The sequence below is a fragment of the Procambarus clarkii genome, chromosome 61, assembly GCF_040958095.1.
Source record: "Procambarus clarkii isolate CNS0578487 chromosome 61, FALCON_Pclarkii_2.0, whole genome shotgun sequence".
Lineage (NCBI taxonomy): Eukaryota > Metazoa > Arthropoda > Malacostraca > Decapoda > Cambaridae > Procambarus > Procambarus clarkii.
Window position 1 is genome coordinate 12444760 of NC_091210.1, and position 19418 is coordinate 12464177.

The window sequence follows — 19418 nt, forward strand, 5'->3', positions numbered from 1 at the left end:
ACCTCGTGGCCCACAGGCAGCTCGGCACACGCCGTCGGCCCATTGTTTTCGCTCCACTGTTGTGACCAATGTCACCTCCCCTCGCATCTCAAACGTGTGAACATTTCGGCTATTTTCCGTGGCTATATTTCTTACTGTGGCTTTAGAAACTATCTACGCTTACTCCACGATGGATAGTGATCATGAACAAGGCCCTTCCAGGAAGAAAATTGCAAAAGAAAGGCTTGAAAAGGGCGGGAATTGGGAGTGTAGCTGGAAGGCGTCTGAGCGCTCGCTCACGGCTAACGCGTGGCCCGTCTTCAACTCGTCAGCGGTTGGAGCGTGACCAGGTTTTTTATTTTATATGCCAATGTTCCTCTAGAGAATTCTATTGCGAACCCATTGAGACCAAAATGAAAGACCTAGGACGAAAATTGAGGTGACCAGAGTGAAAATAGTGAAAACATTTTATCCCGTTTGCGCGCTCCCGGGTAACTCGTTGGCACTTTCTCTGTTTGCTGCGGGTAATTAGCCGGGCTTTTGGAGTTTATATGCATTTAGTGCTGTAGAGAATTCTATTGCGAACACAATGATACCAAATTTAATCTCGTAGGACGAGAATTAAGGTGACAAAGTTGAAAAGAGTATACACTTTTCAGAATTTACGCGCGCTCCCCCGACACCCTGGGACCCATATAGCACAGTTGAGGGGTGGCGCGCGGGGTACGCCAAAGTGTTAAAGGTCAGGAAGAACTGTAGTACAGTACATTGATAGTCTAGCACTAGAAAAGAACTAACATTTATATCCTCTTCGGTGAAGCCTTTTCTACTCCAAGATTCAAATGGGCTTCTGTTATTTTTTACAGTGAATATGCCTGACAATAATACTGCTACACTGAAATTGCTGTCATTCAGGCCATCCAACCAAACCTTAAATGCTTTCCAGTCACAACACAAATACAGCTTATCACTCCACTCTAGCCTTGTTAGTTTAGCACCGTAAACAATGCTCTTTCTTTCAGGCTTATCACTCCACTCTAGCCTTGTTAGTTTAGCACCGTAAACAATGCTCTTTCTTTCAGGCTTATCACTCCACTCTAGTCTTGTTAGTTTAGCACCGTAAACAATGCTCTTTCTTTCAGGCTTATCACTCCACTCTAGCCTTGTTAGTTTAGCACCGTAAACAATGCTCTTTCTTTCAGGCTTATCACTCCACTCTAGCCTTGTTAGTTTAGCACCGTAAACAATGCTCTTTCTTTCAGCTACATGCTAAAAGAAGAACCAAGTGTCACAAGTTGTCCAGTAATGAGCAGAGTGGTTCTAGTTGGCCCCGATGCCAATGTAGCTCTCGTCAACAGGCAATTATCACAAGACTGACAATTGGTAGCTGGTGTTACAGACAGCTCCTTAGCTTCCGAGACATTGTGGAATGGAGACCTTATAAGTCAAGTGATAAGTCATTATAAAACAAAACTACATTATTTTATAAATATCTGGTAACAATACACAGTATAAATACATACAGACTCCTCTAGAGATATAGTTAAAGCATTAACCCTCAAGATATATCTTAATCAACATTTGGAAATACTGTAGGGACGGATTTCAAGACTACACAAGAAAAATTCCTGGTAGTATTTAGTCATTTTACTGCATCATAACAAGGTCATTCATACTATACAGTAAAGGTCGACAGCTCTGCTCAATTTCCCAACAGTATGTGAAACCAAAGAAGACAGGCCAGTGATATAGAACTTATCACAGAGTGAAACGTGCCACCTTTAGGCAAAAGAGGAACTTCATAAGCACATTCTTCTGCTTTCCAGTTGGTCAAAGCACAACAAGCTTTGCTACTATAGGAAACTGGCGTTCCATGGAGAGAAATAAATCGTAAGCTGCAAATGCTGTATTAAAAGAATTACTATAGTTTCCTGCCTTCAATTATCTGAATACAGTATAGACAAACTATACTCAAGAGATTTTGGTGCCAACATTGAACTGTAAGCACCAAATCTGGCTGCCATGGTAATGAACCAGAAATTACAGTACATCGAGGCGATGCCCACAACTTTAAAAATTGACTCAATAAACCCAAATGGCATGATATTATTGTACACAAGTGAAAAATACGACAAACGACAAGGTTTGGAACAAGGTGACAGGATAATCCAGGCATGTGATTCAGATAAATACAAAGTCAAAATATTTTATAACTTTGAAATGCACTTTTTAATGGTATTTAGGCATCTCTCTATATTTCAACAAATTGTAAAAAAAAAAAAAAATTATATGCACCAGGATGATCAGGATACAATTGTTACATGCCAGGAATAGTGAAACCTCCATTATACAAAAATAGATACAGTATATATGAAGTATTTGACACTATTTCCATTGAACCCCATTACAAGTATTTTTTTTGCTTGTGTCTGGACAAAAATTGTCTTATTTAACTATCTGGATATCCAGAGGTACCAATTGATCCTAATAATTTAATGTCCTGCCCGTTAACATTCCGGTCATCGCAGGATCCCACTTAAGGGATGCCAAAAACGTCTGTACTGAATAAAGAAAGCACATTAATGTGATGTATCAGCCTTGCGGTGATTCCGGGGGTCAAGGTCCCAGCAGCCCGGTCTGTGACCAGGCCACAATGAGAAAATCAATATACTGTAGGTACAATGCCCAGAATGCTTGGGAATTCCCAGGGCACAGGTTCGAGTCCTCATCTTGAGGTTATCTTGAGATGATTTCGGGGCTTTTTTTTTTTTTTTTTTTTTTTTTTTTTTTTTTTTTTTTTAGTGTCCCCGCGGCCCGGTCCTCGACCAGGCCTCCACCCCCAGGAAGCAGCCAGTGACAGCTGACTAACACCCAGGTACTGTACCTATTTTACTGCTAGGTAACAGGGGCATAGGGTGAAAGAAACTCTGCCCATTGTTTCTCGCCGGCGCCTGGGATCGAACCCAGAACCACGGGATCACAAGTCCCGCGTGCTGTCCGCTCCACCGACCGGCTCCCTACTGATTTTCTCAATGTCTGTACTTTTTTTTTTTACTCGTTTGCTGTTAGTTTTGAGTTATAACTACTAATTTGGTATCAATGATTGCAAATGGAGCATAAATGCCATATAGTTTGAGTTTTAATATCAATTATGTGCAGCAGTGTTGAATATTCAAATTATGCATAGTTCAACATTCCTCATTTTTCAACAAATAAAAATGGAAAAGCTAGAAATGTGCAAACATTATTGATCTATATGACAGGAAAACAAAATAAAACATCTTTCATACTTTTTTGGCAGATAAATTACAAAGAAGATGTTTACCATCGGAGTACGGATGACGCTAAAGTGTGTCATTGGAATGCTAAAGTATTAAGTCTGAATGTGATTTGCAAAGAAAAACCCCCGAGACACCATATGGAGTTTATACTACAATATTTCCTATTTTTAGCATTCAGTAGTTCTGCCTGGCATGAAAAAGGGTTAGAAAGCCATTGTTATACAACTTGGAAATAATACCCTGATATGGGCTGTTAGCATATGATTGACCTGTAGCCCCCAGATGGTGTTAGCGTAGGACTAACCTGTAGCCCCCAGAGGGTGCTAGTGTATGACTGACCTTGTAACCCCAGAGGCTGTTAGCGTACGACTTACCTGTAACCTCACAAGCCCCAGAAGAGAACAACCTTGCCTATATTACCTAAATGTAGTTACAGGATGAGAGCTACTCATGGTGTCCTGTCTTCCAAATATTGTCGATGACACTTCAAAATTGTCACATGACAATTATGTAAGTCACCAGACTAACAAAAGTTATACATTACTGTAATAAATAACAGTTTCCATTTAATCCAACAGTACACGTCTTCAGTGTGAGGAGTTTAACTGTAGACCGTTTCGGCTTTAATCTCAAGCAGTCAATTAAAAGTTCACAAGTCAATCCAATTTTTCCACTGACCAATTAGGCTTCATGATGGGTATACTTAGGACAACCCACTGGCCTCCTGTCCCCGTAGAGGCCACTGGAGAGATGGTGACCTTCGGGTAAATTCAGGTAATTTACAGTATTGCAGGCATTAGTGCTTGGGCTTAAAGGTCAGGTGTCCGCACTTGGTCTTAACAGGAGTCAGCAAGTGGTTACGCATGGTGCTAATTACTCCAGTGTTCTTGAAACAACGTCGTGGCGGATTATTCTCCAGGTAGCTGCTAATTAATATAAAAACACAAAAACTCGTATTACTGCATATATCTAATTAAAACAATATAAATTAATGATTAATCAAATTTCACAATCGAATTAATAATGATTATTTCATTTTAGATTAAAACTATTTCCTAATTTATTTTGGGGTTATAGACCTTGAAAATATTTTTTGTATGAGTTGCAGAAAAAATATTCTTATTTGGGCCATGAGAAAAGTTTGAAGAACACTGCAGTGTACAGTTTATTACTCATAAAATACAACATACCGTATGTCAATATTAATTCTTTAAATCACGAGTCAAAATACAGCTAAAATCTATAGCTTTTACTAAAAATATTTCATTTATTCATACCAGACTAACACCCACTGACCTCGAGTAACCCTGGCATTGTGCAAAGGTGGGTTACATCACCCATAGTCTGTATGCACTCACAAAAATTGGTCTTCAACCCAAGGTTTATGTCTTCTTAAGGTTATCGTGAGATGATTTCGGGGCTTTATTAGTGTCCCCGCGGCCCGGTCCTCGACCAGGCCTCGACCCCCAGGAAGCAGCCCGTGACAGCTGACTAACACCCAGGTACCTATTTTACTGCTAGGCATACGGTGACAGAAACTGCCCATTGTTTCTCGCTGGCGCCCGGGATCGACCCCAGGACCACAGGATCACAAGTCCAGCGTGCTGTCCGCTCGGCCGACCGGCTCCCTCCCTCTTCCAGCAATGATAAAAACCATGCCCTGAGAACAAGAATGTCCCAAAAATCATTTCACGTTTGAGGATGGCAGATGTTTACTGGAGGCCGTAAAAAACTGATTAGGAACCTGTGAGAGTTTCAAAGATTGCAAATGTTTCCATGGCTCATACATCACAGGATGGTATGTGAATTTCAAGGATTAAGCCCCAAACATACAAACACTGCAATATACTGTATGCAGAATGTTTAAGCCATAAGAAATACAATTTTTTTACAAGTACAGTAATGTATTCAGATGCAGTAGGGAAGTAAAATATGAATGACGAGGCAAGAATACCAAAATAATGCAGGTGTAACTAAGCATTAATATTATAACCCATACTCCTGTCTAGATAGTACTTATAGTAACAATGTTGATCATCACACATATTGACGTAACGGACAATTAGGATTTGGTACTATTGAATGTGGACAAACCGGAAAAGGTTTTGTATTTACATTCCTGATGAAACAATCTAACCCTAACCATCCTAGGCCTAATACATGCTATCTGAGGCCTAATATATTATGTACTATACTAGGCCTAGGAATAATTAGGTTTTGTTTGAAGCTATAAAGTGAATAGCACTAAATTCCACTAATTGTCCGTTATGTCAATGGTCCACACACAGTTACAAAAAATACTAACTAAACAAGAGGATGGGTTGTAATATTAGTGACAAAAACAGCATATTTTAAAGAATATTATGATGATCTGAGGCAAAGAGACAGAGAAGGAAAGCCAGTAGCCAGGAAGACAGACCAGAATCGGATTTCGTTTGTGCTCAGTGTGGGATGGACTGCCACTCTCGGATTGGCCTCATCAATCACACCAGACGCTGCACTAGGATCGACAACTAGGACGCAACTCCATAGTCTCCCGAGACTGAAGGATGCCTACTACTACTATGATGATCTGTAGATGAAATATGCGAGAGACTAAATAGGTTAGCCTGAGTATCCTAATTTCCTTCTTGGATAACTGTCAATATTTGCACACTATATCCAAGACCTTCCACCTCAAGTGTGTACAGAACAAACAAGTGACAACAGGCAAAATTATACAATTTGAAATTGTATATTTATATTTATAAAATTTATATTATAAAATTTATATTTCAAATTTATGACGACCAAACAACACAACAGAAGATGAAGAAATGATGTTTCAGTCCGTCCTGGACCATTATAAGTCGTTAAAATTCTTGATTAGCAAATTTGAAGATTCTTTACAAGACAAAATAAACAGCAAGGAGAGCACGTGAAGATGGTAGCTGGCATGAAGCTTCTCTACCAACACTTATTTCAGTCGTCAAAAGGAGAATATTTGGTGCTGCAAGATACAGTACATACTCATGAAATTGGTGTCATTGATTTGACACCAATGTATTGGTGTCAAATCAATAGTGTATGTGGAAAAATGTATTGGTGTCAATACATTTCCCCTCAAAATATCCTTGTAAAATTCGGATGCATCTTTAATGCCGGGGAAACAGTAATATAAAAATTGGCAGGGCTACCTACCTACCCTGTGGCTACCTTGTGCAGCTTCCAGGGATCGGGCCCAAAATGGCCACGATCTCCGACCACACCTGGTTGGTTGTCTGATCAACCAGACCACGCCTCCTGGTTGGTCGTCTGATCAACCAGGCTGATGGACGCAGCTGCTTGCAGCCTGACATCTCAATCATAGCCTGGTTGATCAGGTATTCTTTGCAGGGGTTTGAAGATTTCTCTCTTGAACACTGTGAGGCCATCCAGTTATGCTCCTTTCGAGTGTTGAAAGTGAAAGTAGTGTTGAAAAGTCTTAAGCCTTTGATGTTGACGCTCAAGACTGGTTCTATCCCAGTGTCCAGCTCCAAAGATTTTTCCATACATCTTTCTATACATACTGTTGTGACTCCACTGTGTAATTTATCTTGTTTCCATTCCAAGCAGTAATTTTAAAAAAATTTATGGTGGCCATAGTAACTTTATATTATAAACACTATATCTTCCTGCTTTCAAAAGCAATGCGAGCACAGAACTAGTATTTTATACAATAGAGCACAAGTACTCCAAGTATCATGTGGCATCTCAATCTAACTAATAATTGTCCTGGCTGCTGCTACATTTGCTCTATTAAGTCAGAATTTTTATAGATCTTTGACAAGATCTTTCTGTTCCCTGAAGACTCTACTTTAATCTTGCACTCAACTCCTTTTAGGGGTAGTAACTTCTTCTATACCAAAGTAACTACCATTTATCCTGATGAACATTTTTTGGGGCCCATCGAAACCATTGTTGATATCCTATTGCAGTTTTTCTGTCTGCCATCAATGTAATGTTCATACTGATCTGATATTGGCAGCAAAGTATGACAAATTAGTGCTGTATTTATCCTGTGTCTTCTATGAGGAGTAATGAAGGAGGTTATCTTGAGATGATTTCGGGGCTTTAGTGTCCCCGCGGCCCGGTCCTCGATCAGGCCTCCACCCCCAGGAAGGAGCCCGTGACAGCTGACTAACACCCAGGTACCTATTTTACTGCTAGGTAACAGGGGCATAGGGTGAAAGAAACTCTGCCCATTGTTTCTCACCGGCGCCCGGGATCGAACCCAGGACCACAGGATCGCAAGTCCAGCGTGCTGTCCGCTCGGCCGACCGGCTCCAAGGCGTCATAATGGCGGCAAAAGTTTTGAATGGGAGCTAATTATTCCTTGTAGATTTAGATCTACCTCCTCAAATGACATTTCCTTTATCACTGCCAAATTGGTGTAGCTACCAGGCCCAAACATCGACATCACAGTGAAAGGGTTAATCATTACAGGAATAGAACTCATTTGATATTATATATATTATATATTAGTATAAATATATTAGTATGGACTAAGAAATCAACTCTAGCAAGGAGAGTACAGTACTTCTGGAGGTGTTCCACCAGGTTGCAATATCTAAATATAATGCCCAATTTATACGTTAAATTTAATAATCTCAAATTAAATTTAGTGCACTAGTTAAAACCCAATATAATTGGCGCTTAAGCTAACAAATATAAATTAATTCAAATAAACTTTTATCCTGCCATGTATAATGTGCGATGAATAAAAAAAAAATCAAGTTCAAATTGAAAGAAATCATGAGAAAATACCCTGACCCGAATGATCAACTTTGCCATCACACCAGTTTCTTTCAATGCTCTCCTATACAGCTCTTACGTTAGGCATTATTCTTAGATTTTCCCAATGCCCTTAAGAGTTTCCCTAACAAATGAAGTTTTGTACTTGTCCTTTGTACTTTGTTCGTTTGCACTTGTCCAAGAGCCAGATACTAGCTTTGCATGCAACTTACTCTGAATTAAAACCAATTGCAATGAAGTCAAAGCACCTTCCATAACCAGGCGGCCATTCGGGTACCTACACGGCAAACATTTTCTCTCCCATTTCAGTCTTCAATGCCTAATCACATTTAGAATATGTAATATTTACGACCAGTCAAAACGAATGCAGGTTCCTTCGGCTGTGGGGCAATGCCTCGAGTTTTAATCAAATTCTTTGTGCCGTACTATATTGCTTGCTTGATTTAACAAATTTAGCAATGCACTGTCAAAATTTTATAGAAGTCATCAATTGGCAGCTCTTTCTTCCAATTCCTCATTTCAAAACTCCTAGGAAAGGACTAGAGGCATACAAAATGCTATGGGGTTTCTGGAATGTGACATTTGGCAAAGACCAATCACAGCTACAATAAAGAATATATTAGAAAATCTATAGTTATCTTCATCATAACTTAGAAGACCATTCCAAAACTGGATCTTCGTCATGAGCTTTCTCTACCACAGCTTCACATTTGCAAAGGTTTGGAGAGGAAGTTTGACAAGTGCAGCTTTAGGTCCAACCAATGGTCCCATTCTTCAAGAGTCCTGCATCAATTAAGTTGTCCAGCAGTGTCCAGTGAAAACTGCCGTATTCTGCAAAAAAGACATTCATTGAGTTCTAAGAAAACACAAAGCCATCCTTTGGAAAGAAGAAAAAGAAATGCAAAGATGGAAACTAGATGACGAATGAGCTCGACAGATGCAGGCGAATCTACACTTTCCACATCTTGTGTTAAATTAGAGCTTGCATTATTTTTTAAATACTGTGCATAACATACTTGCAAGCCTAATTTCATTATCAGCTTAAATATAAAATACTCGCGAGCCCAATTTCATTACCAGCTTAAATATAAAATACTCGCAAGCCCAATTTGCAAGTAAAAATAAATTACATAAATGTAAATATAATCACATTTACTTTAATAACATTTATTTGGCTTTGACCTATTGTTTATGCCATGTATTTAATAACTGTCATAGCAGAATGTAGCTGTAGACAGTTAATCTTGGATTATCTTTAAATCAATGATTATTGCTTCACTTATATAAATGTTTCATGAAAAATTTCAGTATTGAGGTCAAAGTCAGACCAGTCAAAACACTTAGAATTGCAGATTTTGGAATTTGGTATATTAACAAGACTTGCATAAGAAGCCAAAACATTCAATTTTCAGAGGTGGCTGACCTTTGGTTGCTCAGATTTGTCAATGTTTAAACTTTAATTTTATGTCAAAGCTGATCAAAATTAAAAATGTTTATTCTGCCTTGAAATTTCATCTTAAATATCAGTACCTACATACCTAAGCTAAGTAGAACATGTCATAAAACTAATGTTGCCAATTAACAGTATGAGAATGCGACGAGTCACAAGAACGTGGCTGAAGATATAATGACCAAAACCACACATCAAAGTAGAGAAATGACATCGTCGTTTCTTCACTTTCTGATGTGTTGTTTGGTCATCAGTATGTGAATACACCTTAAAGAACACAACACCATGTTACAAATACTGTACAGCGGAAACTCGGTACTCAAACTTAATTGGTTCCTGAAGGCCGGGTGAGTGTCGATCTGTTCGAGTACTGAACAATTTTTTCGCATAAGGAATAATGTAAACTGGAATAATCCATTCCAGACCACAAAAATATATATATCGATACAATAAATAAATCAATGAACTAAATGCAAATACTGTATACACTTTACCTGCACTTAAAGGTGAGGCATAGGATGACAATGTTATTCTTTGGCAAGGGAGTCCCCCCCCCCCCTACCATTATCACAGCTTTGTCGGCGATATCTTTCAAGAAAACTTTGCACATTCCCCTGTTTTGCACACAGTTCTTTTATTAGATTTTAAAACTAGATTTTGTCATACCAAACTCGGTAGCAAGAGCAGACACCCAGGCACCAGTTTTCATATTTTGCTACGAGTTATTTTTTCATCTCGATCGTGATACTAATTTTCTTTTTGCTTGCATCTTATCACTAACTTTCTTAGCTGTCATGTTGACCAAGAAAACACAAGAAAGTTTAGAGGAGCCTAATTGTGTTGTGCACTATAAGACAGCTAGTGGGAAATTGACTCGTCTGGGACGCGTGTTAAGTTTGAGCGTCGAGCAAACTGTTGACTACCGAACATGAAAACAGCTTTCAAGCACCGAATTGTTAGAATGTGGAGGAAAAGCTGTTAAGAGTACTGAGGTTCTACTGTACATTATTGACTGTGGACAGCACATGAAACAATCTAGTAACTCTTGACCCTTTCACATCTATGCAAAGTAACAAGTGCCATGTAATATAACCAGAGTACAGTACATTTGTCCTTATAATTATAATTTTTATTATTATGTTGTACAAACTAGGCAATAAATTATGCTTTAATGCTTAATCATTTAACAGTGAATCACAGACTTCACTGTAGGGAAAAGTTGAACTCTTTCCTCAGCAAATCCTATATGCAAACAATATTAGCCAAAAGTAAATATGAAAAGCCTCTGGTATCAAAAAGCTTGCACTATCAAAGTACATAATCTCAACTAGCAATACATCTTTCTCTTATTAAGACGCACTTTCCCTCTAAAATGAAATACAATAGCTTCAAGAAAAGCATCATATATCTTGGAAACTAACCAGCAACTTAAACAAGTTACTAGAAATAAAACTCAATGCAGAAAAAGGAACAAATTAAAACAAAAATTGAATGAATTAAGTTCAGAGAAAATTTCAACAAGATATACTGTACAGTACTGTATTTCATTTACTTGCAGCCAAACAAGAGGTATCCCCCAGTTCCGAGACCATTTTTTTTTATTCACTGTCGCTCTGGTTGCTACATATTGAGGTTATCTCGAGGTGATTTCGGGGCTTAGCGTCCCCGCAGCCCGGTCCTCGACCAGGCTTCCTTTTTGTTACACACCCCCAGGAAGCTGCCCGTAGTAGCTGTCTAACTACCAGGTACCTATTTACCGATAGGTGAAAAGGGGGCATCTGGGTGAAAGAAACTCTGCCCATTTGTTTCCACCTTCACCGGGGATCGAACCCGGAATCTCAGGACTATGAATCCGAAGCGCTGTCCACTCAGCCATCAGCCCCCCTGACAACTGACAGTTAATTCAACTCTTTACCACCTATCATATTGCTTTTATTTCCACCTATTCCATTATCAACCTGGCCCACTTGTTCCTCACTTCGTGTGTGAACATTTTTATTTAAAAAATGTCTAGGTCAATTAAACCCTTATCCCTGACCAAAACACTTAAGTGATTCTCCTGTTCACCTGGAAACTATTGGGCACTTGTTCATCTCCACAGTCGGTGTTCAATCCCCGACTGTCCAAGTGGTTGGGCACCATTCCTTTCCCCCATCCCATCCCAAATTATTATCCTGACTTTTTCCAAGTGATATATATAGTCGTAATGGCTTGGCGCTTCCCCTGATAATTACAAACCTTCCTCTTCTATCTCCACTTCTGCCCCACACTGTGCTATATCCTTAATTTCACATACAGTACATTCCTGATGCTTGCCGTTTTCCTATCAACTCTTATTCATGCCATTTCATCAGTCTGCCCCATTTTTGCCATACAAAAAATTATAATGTTCACAGCCTGTGTATTAACAACTTTCAGCTGAATGATAATTATGGTCAAGTAGGTGAACAGAAGAAGCGAGGAAAGAACAGAAACCATCACATACTGTGCCGGCATTACCATTGTTACAAATGCTATACCGATGCCATGTATGTAGAATTTGGTCAGAAAGTTGAAAACTAAATACTGTATAGCATCTACTATTCCAAGTAAAACCCTAAAATGTCTGATGCCATTCTTAAAAAGGATAATTCTAGAGATAGTGGCCAGAGTGAAATCACTGCAAACCACTTCAATTATTATTGTAAATTTAAACACGCACCCACAATGATAAAACTACATAAATCTATAGTTTATAGTATAGCATCCAAGATAAATAAAAATATCTGCAAAAAATTCTTACTACTGTATAAATAACAAATTGCAGTTATTGGCAAATTTCCTAGAGTATCACGTTGCAACTGAAACTACTACAATTATTCCCAAGTATCGGGGCACGTATAAAAAATTTTTTTAGCAGCACGTATAAAATTTTTTTTTAACAGCAATGTTTATTATTTATTTCCCCTTCCCCAACCAATAATTAACAAAACTGGTTCTAAAAATATGCTACCTACCAACAACAACAACAGGGGGTCTTCTTAGCACAACCCCACACACGTCATGAAAGTTCATGCCGATATGCGAAGGCGTTCTCCGGATATTAGACACTGCAAATTTTAGGGGTAGAAACAATGTGAAAACTATATGGTATTCCTCATTCAACAAAGATCAAAGGAACACACACTTAACATTTTCTAAGCCTTCTCCAAAAGTACAAAATGCATAACTGTCACAGGCCATGAAACATATCTTAAAAAAGTTAATGGTCTCAGAAAAATTCAATTTACAAAATAATTAAATTTTGATAACACAAATTTACCTAATAGCATTTACAATTATCACAGATCTAGAAGATAAATTATTCTTTTTTACATATATTTATTTAAGTGGAATCCTTTTTACCATATTTATTCTCATACTATTAACTGGCCACATAGACAAATTTCTGATACAATTCCATATTCACTGGACTGGAAAGCAGTTTTAAGAACTCTAAAACATTCAATTTCAAGAACATTTTCATCATTTGGACTTAGAAAAATAATTAGAAAGCAGCAGTTTGATGCAATCAAAGTTATTAGGCAGTGGAAAGGGGTACAAACAAAAATTATTCCATTAGAGCAAAACCGCTGCACAACCTTTTAAAAAATATTGACTTAGTTTTAGATCAAATGTCAAGGTTACAACCTTTTAAAAAATATTGACTTAGTTTTAGATCAAATGTCAAGGTTACAACCTTTTTATTTGTATTATGGGATAATTAGATTATTCAACACCTCACAAATGAAAACCAAATCAGTTACTGAATGTAGCTTTGTTTTTTTGTTTTGTTTTAATGTTGCCTGTAGAGCAAATAAACATCATAGGTAAACACTGACAATGCTTCTTGGCAACCAAAGATTAACATGCTCCAAAATAATGGGATATTTGCTTTTCATACCAATCTACACATACAAAATATACACGTTCAAGATAATAAGTGCAAACAGTTACACTTACAGTGTAACTGTGAAATTAGTAATTAGATATATGTAGACAGTGGTCAATATGGATTGACCCATTATAGGAACAAATCTACTTGAGAGGACTAAAATGTAAAAGGCAAGAACAGCAGAGGCGAGCCGAGTAGAATGCTTTCTTGGAGACACCGTGAGAAACTGATTTGCTTAAACCACTGCAGAGCACTATGATGCACTTTTAGGTATAGGAACGATTCAAAACTCCTGCAGGTACATGGGCTCACCATCCTGTGCCTCAGGACTTCAGTAAACGGACACCATCTTGAAAAACAACAAATCGTCAGCATCCGTACTGCCTGTGAGAGCCTCGGTACTGAGGCAGTGACAGGCTGGTGCATTCAGCAGTATCGTTGTGTAGCTAGGAGCCACAGCACCACTTAATGATGAATAAAATAGGTAACTGCATTTTGCATTGTTCAATGCAACTACTGTATGTACATACAATGTTCAGATATTGGTGAACACAATGCTATTTATGATATTCATGGCATGAGGTAGAGACCGCAATCAGCCACCGTTTCCTGCATCTACCCACAATGAAACAACTACGTGTCCCACCACAATATAATCATATTTCCACAAAAGTGTGGATGACAATATACATGACGCGGGCGTGAATCATTAACACTTTCGCGTTCCACAGACTGAATAATTCGTCACTCATTTTTCTACTGAATGTGTTCCAACGACGCAATACTGAGTCACTCATTACAATATTTTTTAAAAATTTAAATTTTATCAGATCAATCTGGTAGTGGTTTTAAAATAAGCGCCTTTAGATTGCACACAATTTGATACCAAAATCAAAGATATAACATGAAACTTGATGTCCAAACACTTGAAATATTATAAATAGGTCTATGGTCTGAATATTAAAATATTTGTTAAAATTCTATTTATTGTCCTATTATCTTGGGACTTGTTTTAAAATGTGCGCCTTTTTATTACGAACAATTTGATACCAAAATGAAAGATGTAACACAAATATTTATGTCAGAACACTGGAAAGATATAAATAAATTTGTGATGATGAGCGTCCAGAATTAAAATATTTGTTAAAAATCCAGTTATTGCTCTATTATTCTGGGACTAGTTTTAAAATAATCGCCTTTTTATTGCGAACAATTTGATACCAAAATGAGCGACGTAGCACGAAATTTGATGTTATCAAATTGAACGAGTTGAACATTAGGGTGCAATGTACAAAATGGTGCTCGTTCACGGGTAACTTTAGGCTTTTCTGCGGGGAGGCACTCCAGCCTTTTGTACATTTTATTCATACACATCTGTAGGGAATTTAATTGCGAACACAATGATACCAAAACGAGCGACGTAGCACGAGAATTAAGGTAAAAAAATGGAACGAGAATGCACATGTTACTGATTTTGTGCGTTTTTGCCGACTTTACGCTTTGCTGTTGGGAGTCACGCTAGGCTTTTGGACATTATATTTATACACACCTGTAGAGAATTTAATTGCGAACACAATGATACCAAAACGAGCGACGTAGCACGAGAATTAAGGTGATAAAGCTGGATCGAGTATACACATTTGGGTGTCACCGCGCGCTTACCCGCATGGAGGGGCCACCTACCCCCTGTCAACCGCGAGTTTCCACGGAGCGCGAAAGTGTTAATTCTTCCGAGCTTCAGTAGTAGTCAGGGGAAGCTGAAAATTCCAGCATAGCAGCAGTAGTTGCTTCTGGAATCTTTCCTTATTAAGGCGTGGCTGCGTGGACAGAGCTTCTGCCTCACATGCATGGGGTCTGTAGTTCGTCTCCTAGAGCCTAGGTGAATGAAATTCAGTACCTTCTCCCATTGAGCAAAAGTGACCATGTCCTTTTGGAAATAAAGAATGCAATGCCTTATAATCTAGAAGAGAATGAGGAAAATGAAGACTTGAAAAACCTCATTTCAGGAGAGGACACTATGGGGAACTTAAAAAGGGTCTTTGATCAATTTGACTGGATAGACTTCTTGTTATGCAAATATACGAGATATATGACAGGACAGGGATGTATGACAGGGAGCCGGTCGGCCGAGTGGACAGCATGCTGGACTTGTGGTCCCGGGGTCGATCCCGGGCGCCGGCGAGAAACAATGGGCAGAGTTTCTTTCATCCTATGCCCCCTGTTACCTAGCAGTAAAATAGGTACCTGGGTGTTAGTCAGCTGTCACGGGCTGCTTCCTGGGGGGTGAAGGCCTGGTCGAGGACCGGGCCGCGGGGGCCCTAAAAAAAAAAAAAGCCCCGAAATCATCTAAAGATAACCAAGATAACATGTTTTGTGAAAGATATGATAAAGGCACAAAAAATTTGTACCAAAATATAGATGCTGAACTAGGAAACAAGATTGGTTCAACAAAGATTGCAAGAGGGCCATAGATCAAGACACAAAATTGTAGAATTGAAAGAGGCCAAACCCTCAAACATACCAGCAATACAAGGAAGCAAGAAACAGCTACACAGCAATAAGAGAGGCAGAAAGGAATTTTGAGAAAGGGATAGCGAACAAATGTAAAACAGAACCAGGCCTATTCTTTAAATTTATTAAAAACATATTGCAGGTGGAAGATAAAATTCAGAGGTTGAAAATAGGAAGCAGATTCAAGTGTGAAACATTAAACGAACAGTTCCAAGGTGCATTTGTTTAAAATTATATTTTCCGAGAATCACACGCAATAAGACTTGCGGAAAACAGCAGAGCACATTGAGGTGTCTAGAGACAAGTAGAAAAAATGCTCAAGGAGGCTCAGTAGGAACAAAACAGTTGGCCCAGAGAGTCTCACCTAGGGTTCTGAGAATGTGCAACCGAGCTCAGCATTCCACTTCAATTTATTTTCCAGTCATCTCTGTGTCCACGAGTCCTGGCAGGTAAAAACGCTAACAATGTTCCAATCTACAAAAGTGGCAGCAGGAAGACCCTCTTAACCCTTGGGCGGTAGACATCATCAATTGTTGATTCAGAGTAATGCGGTTATCATATGAAGATTGAAACAATTATTGTCTGGGTTTTACATGTATGAAGCAAAAATGGATATACAGTAACAGGTTTATGTCAATGTAATGGAGTTTACCTTTACCCAAGAAAAAATCCTGCTACCATCCAGGATTTTTTCATGGTACGCATGCAGTTATCGTCATGAATGTGTCTAGGGAAATGCAGTCATATGACGATTGAAACAATTATTTTCTGGGTTTTACATATGATGCAAATATGGATATAATAGCTCTGTGGATGTAAATAAAGAAAAACAAGTGATAAAACATCGGAGGATAAAACAGGAAGTGTCAGCAAAGTCGAGCACCAGGTGTTGACAAGTGCCAGAAGCAGCCTTGTAAAGTGCCTCCACCCAGTGAAAAAAATATTCACTATTTTTGTGTTTCTTACATTTTGCATGCAAATTAATAATTCTACAATGAAAAGTTATTTTTTGGAATTTGTTTTATTAATTTTTTTTTGTATGAACTGGTATGACCAGTTCATAGCCACTGTCTAAGGGTTAATTATAGACCTGTATCATTGACAAGTGTAATAGTTAAAATACTGGAAAAAATAATTAAAAGCAAATGGGTAGAACACCCGGAGAAAAACGATATAACAGACAGTATGGTTTTCGATTTGGAAGTTCCTGTGTAATGAATCGACTTTTGTTTCTATGATAGAGCCACAGATTTTACAGGAAAAAGATGGTTGGGTTGACTTCATTTATCTGGACCTAAAAAGAGGCTTTTGACACAGTTCCACATAAGTGGTTGTTCTGGAAACTGGAGGAGTCACAGGGCAACTTCTAACAGATGAAAAATTCTCTTGACGGAAAAATGAGGGCAGAGTATCGGACTGGAGAAATGTCACAAGTGAAGTACCATAGGGTTCAGTTCTTGCACCGGTAATGTTCATTGTCTACATAAACGACCTACCAAAAGGAACACACAAATATATGATCACATTTGCCGAAGATACTAGAAATAATAGCAGTAGAAACTGGTTCTAGATGGAAAAACTGTCACCTGAGGACCACGAAGAGCATTGCATGAGAAGCCTATGCTACGTTTTCCAACTTCAGAATTACCTATAAATACACGGATGGTGAAATACTAAAGAAATGGTTCACAACCTTTGTGAGACTAAACTTGGAATATGCAGCAATTATATGGTATCCATTTCTTAAGAAGCACATCAACAAACTGGAAAAGGTGCAAAGAAATGCAACTAAATGACTTCTGGAACCGAAAGACATGAGTTATGAGGAGAGGTTAAAAGCATTAAATATTCCAAAGATAGAAGAAAAAAGTGACAATCACTACGTACAAAATAGCAACGGGAATCGAGAAAATTAATGATGACGAATTCTCGAGATCCAGAATTTCAAGACCAAGAGGTCATAGATTGAAACTAATTAAACAAACTTGCCGAAGATATAGAAAATTCACTTTCGCAAACGGAGTGGTAGATGGTTAGAATAAGTGAGGTGGTGGTGGAGGCCAAAACCATCATTAGTTTCAAAGCTTTACATGATAAAGAATGAGAAGATGGGATACTGCCAGCATAGCTCTCATCCTATAACTACACTCGAGTATTTAGAGGTCCACAACTGCTCGGTACTCCCCCACCAAGCTTAAGAGATATTACCTCAATAAAGGTGGACTTCAAGAAGCAATTAGGCAACTTCCTGAAAGTGACAAACCAACAGAGTTGCAGAGGATACGTAGCCTGCAGGCTGCTCCAAGTTATCACTAGTCGAGCCTGGCCTCAGGGCAGGCTTGGGGAGTGGTACTCCCGAAACCCTCTCCAGGTCAATCGGGAAGCACAATCAATCAGAACCCTCTCCAGGTCAATCGGGAAGCACAATCAATCAGAACCCTCTCCAGGTCAATCGGGAAGCACAATCAATCAGAACCCTCTCCAGGAAGCACAATCAGAGAACACTGTCCACGGTTGTTCAACATTCTCCCATCGAGTATAAGAAATATTGCTGGAACAGCTGTGGACATCTTCAAGAGAAAACTAGACAGTTTTCTTCAAGGAGTGCCGAACCAACCGGGCTGTGATGGATATGTTGGCCAGTGGGCCGCTCCAAGCAACAGCTTGTTGGACCAAGCTCTCCCAAGTCAAGCCTGGCCTTGGGCCGGGTTTGGGAGTAGAACTCCCAGAATCCCATCAACCAGGCCCAGATATAAAAATGACAATAATATACATAGTTATACTAGAAAAATTCCTTTACAAATGGGTATCACGTCTCACTAACTGGAAACAAGAACCAGGGAGTCCAAACACTTGGATGTATGACAAAACTAAAACCTGCCACTTTTTTATCGATATCTGTGGGTGGTGTATATTCAGTATATATTAGTGTTCTTTTATTGAATGTCTCCTCATTCAAGTCACACTTTTAAAGTTTTGCAATAAACCTTGTACATCTTTAGACTAGAGAAATGTCTAAAAAAATATTCATTATTTCCCACAATCTGTACAGCATATTTTTTCCCATAATTCCCAAACACAAACTATTTATTTCAATTCCATTACTACTCTCTTTTTCTACCAATATCCTTTACTGCCTCTTGGGAGCTCCCCATCAGAAGGCTGCCACAGTTTTTTTTTTTTTTTTTTTGTCCCTGCGGCCCGGTCCTCAACCAGGCTGTACCACGGTTATCTTGAGATGAGGTTATCTTGAGATGATTTCGGGGCTTTAGTGTCCCCGCGGCCCGGTCCTCGACCAGGCCTACACCCCCAGGAAGCAGCCCGTGACAGCTGGCTAACACCCAGGTACCTATTTTACTGCCAAGTAACAGGGGCATAGGGTGAAAGAAACTCTGCCCATTGTTTCTCGCCAGCGCCCGGGATCGAACCCGGGACCACAAGTCCAGTGTGCTGTCCGCTCGGCCGATCGGCTCCCGTGGAGTAGTACAGTAGTACAGACCGTGGAGACAGT

The 19418-nt window shown here is 39.0% G+C and overlaps 1 protein-coding gene across 11 annotated transcripts in view; it reads right to left on the reverse strand.

Annotated features, from left to right (window-relative positions):
* Positions 1-19418, reverse strand: part of LOC123774384 (cyclin-L2) — a 41621-nt gene that overhangs the window by 18162 nt on the left and 4041 nt on the right. For 2 of the 11 annotated variants that reach the window (XM_069307810.1, XM_069307808.1), the window contains one exon: positions 8246-8864. The exons of 2 other annotated variants lie outside the window; for them this stretch is intronic. The gene's annotated coding sequence lies outside the window, so the exon portion shown is untranslated. Of the gene's footprint in view, positions 1-3938; positions 4187-4556; positions 5655-5679; positions 6412-8245; positions 8865-12479; positions 12573-16271; positions 16290-19418 lie in introns of those variants that run through there. 7 more of the 11 variants (XM_045768613.2, XM_045768612.2, XM_069307807.1 and 4 more) reach the window with 6 other exon arrangements.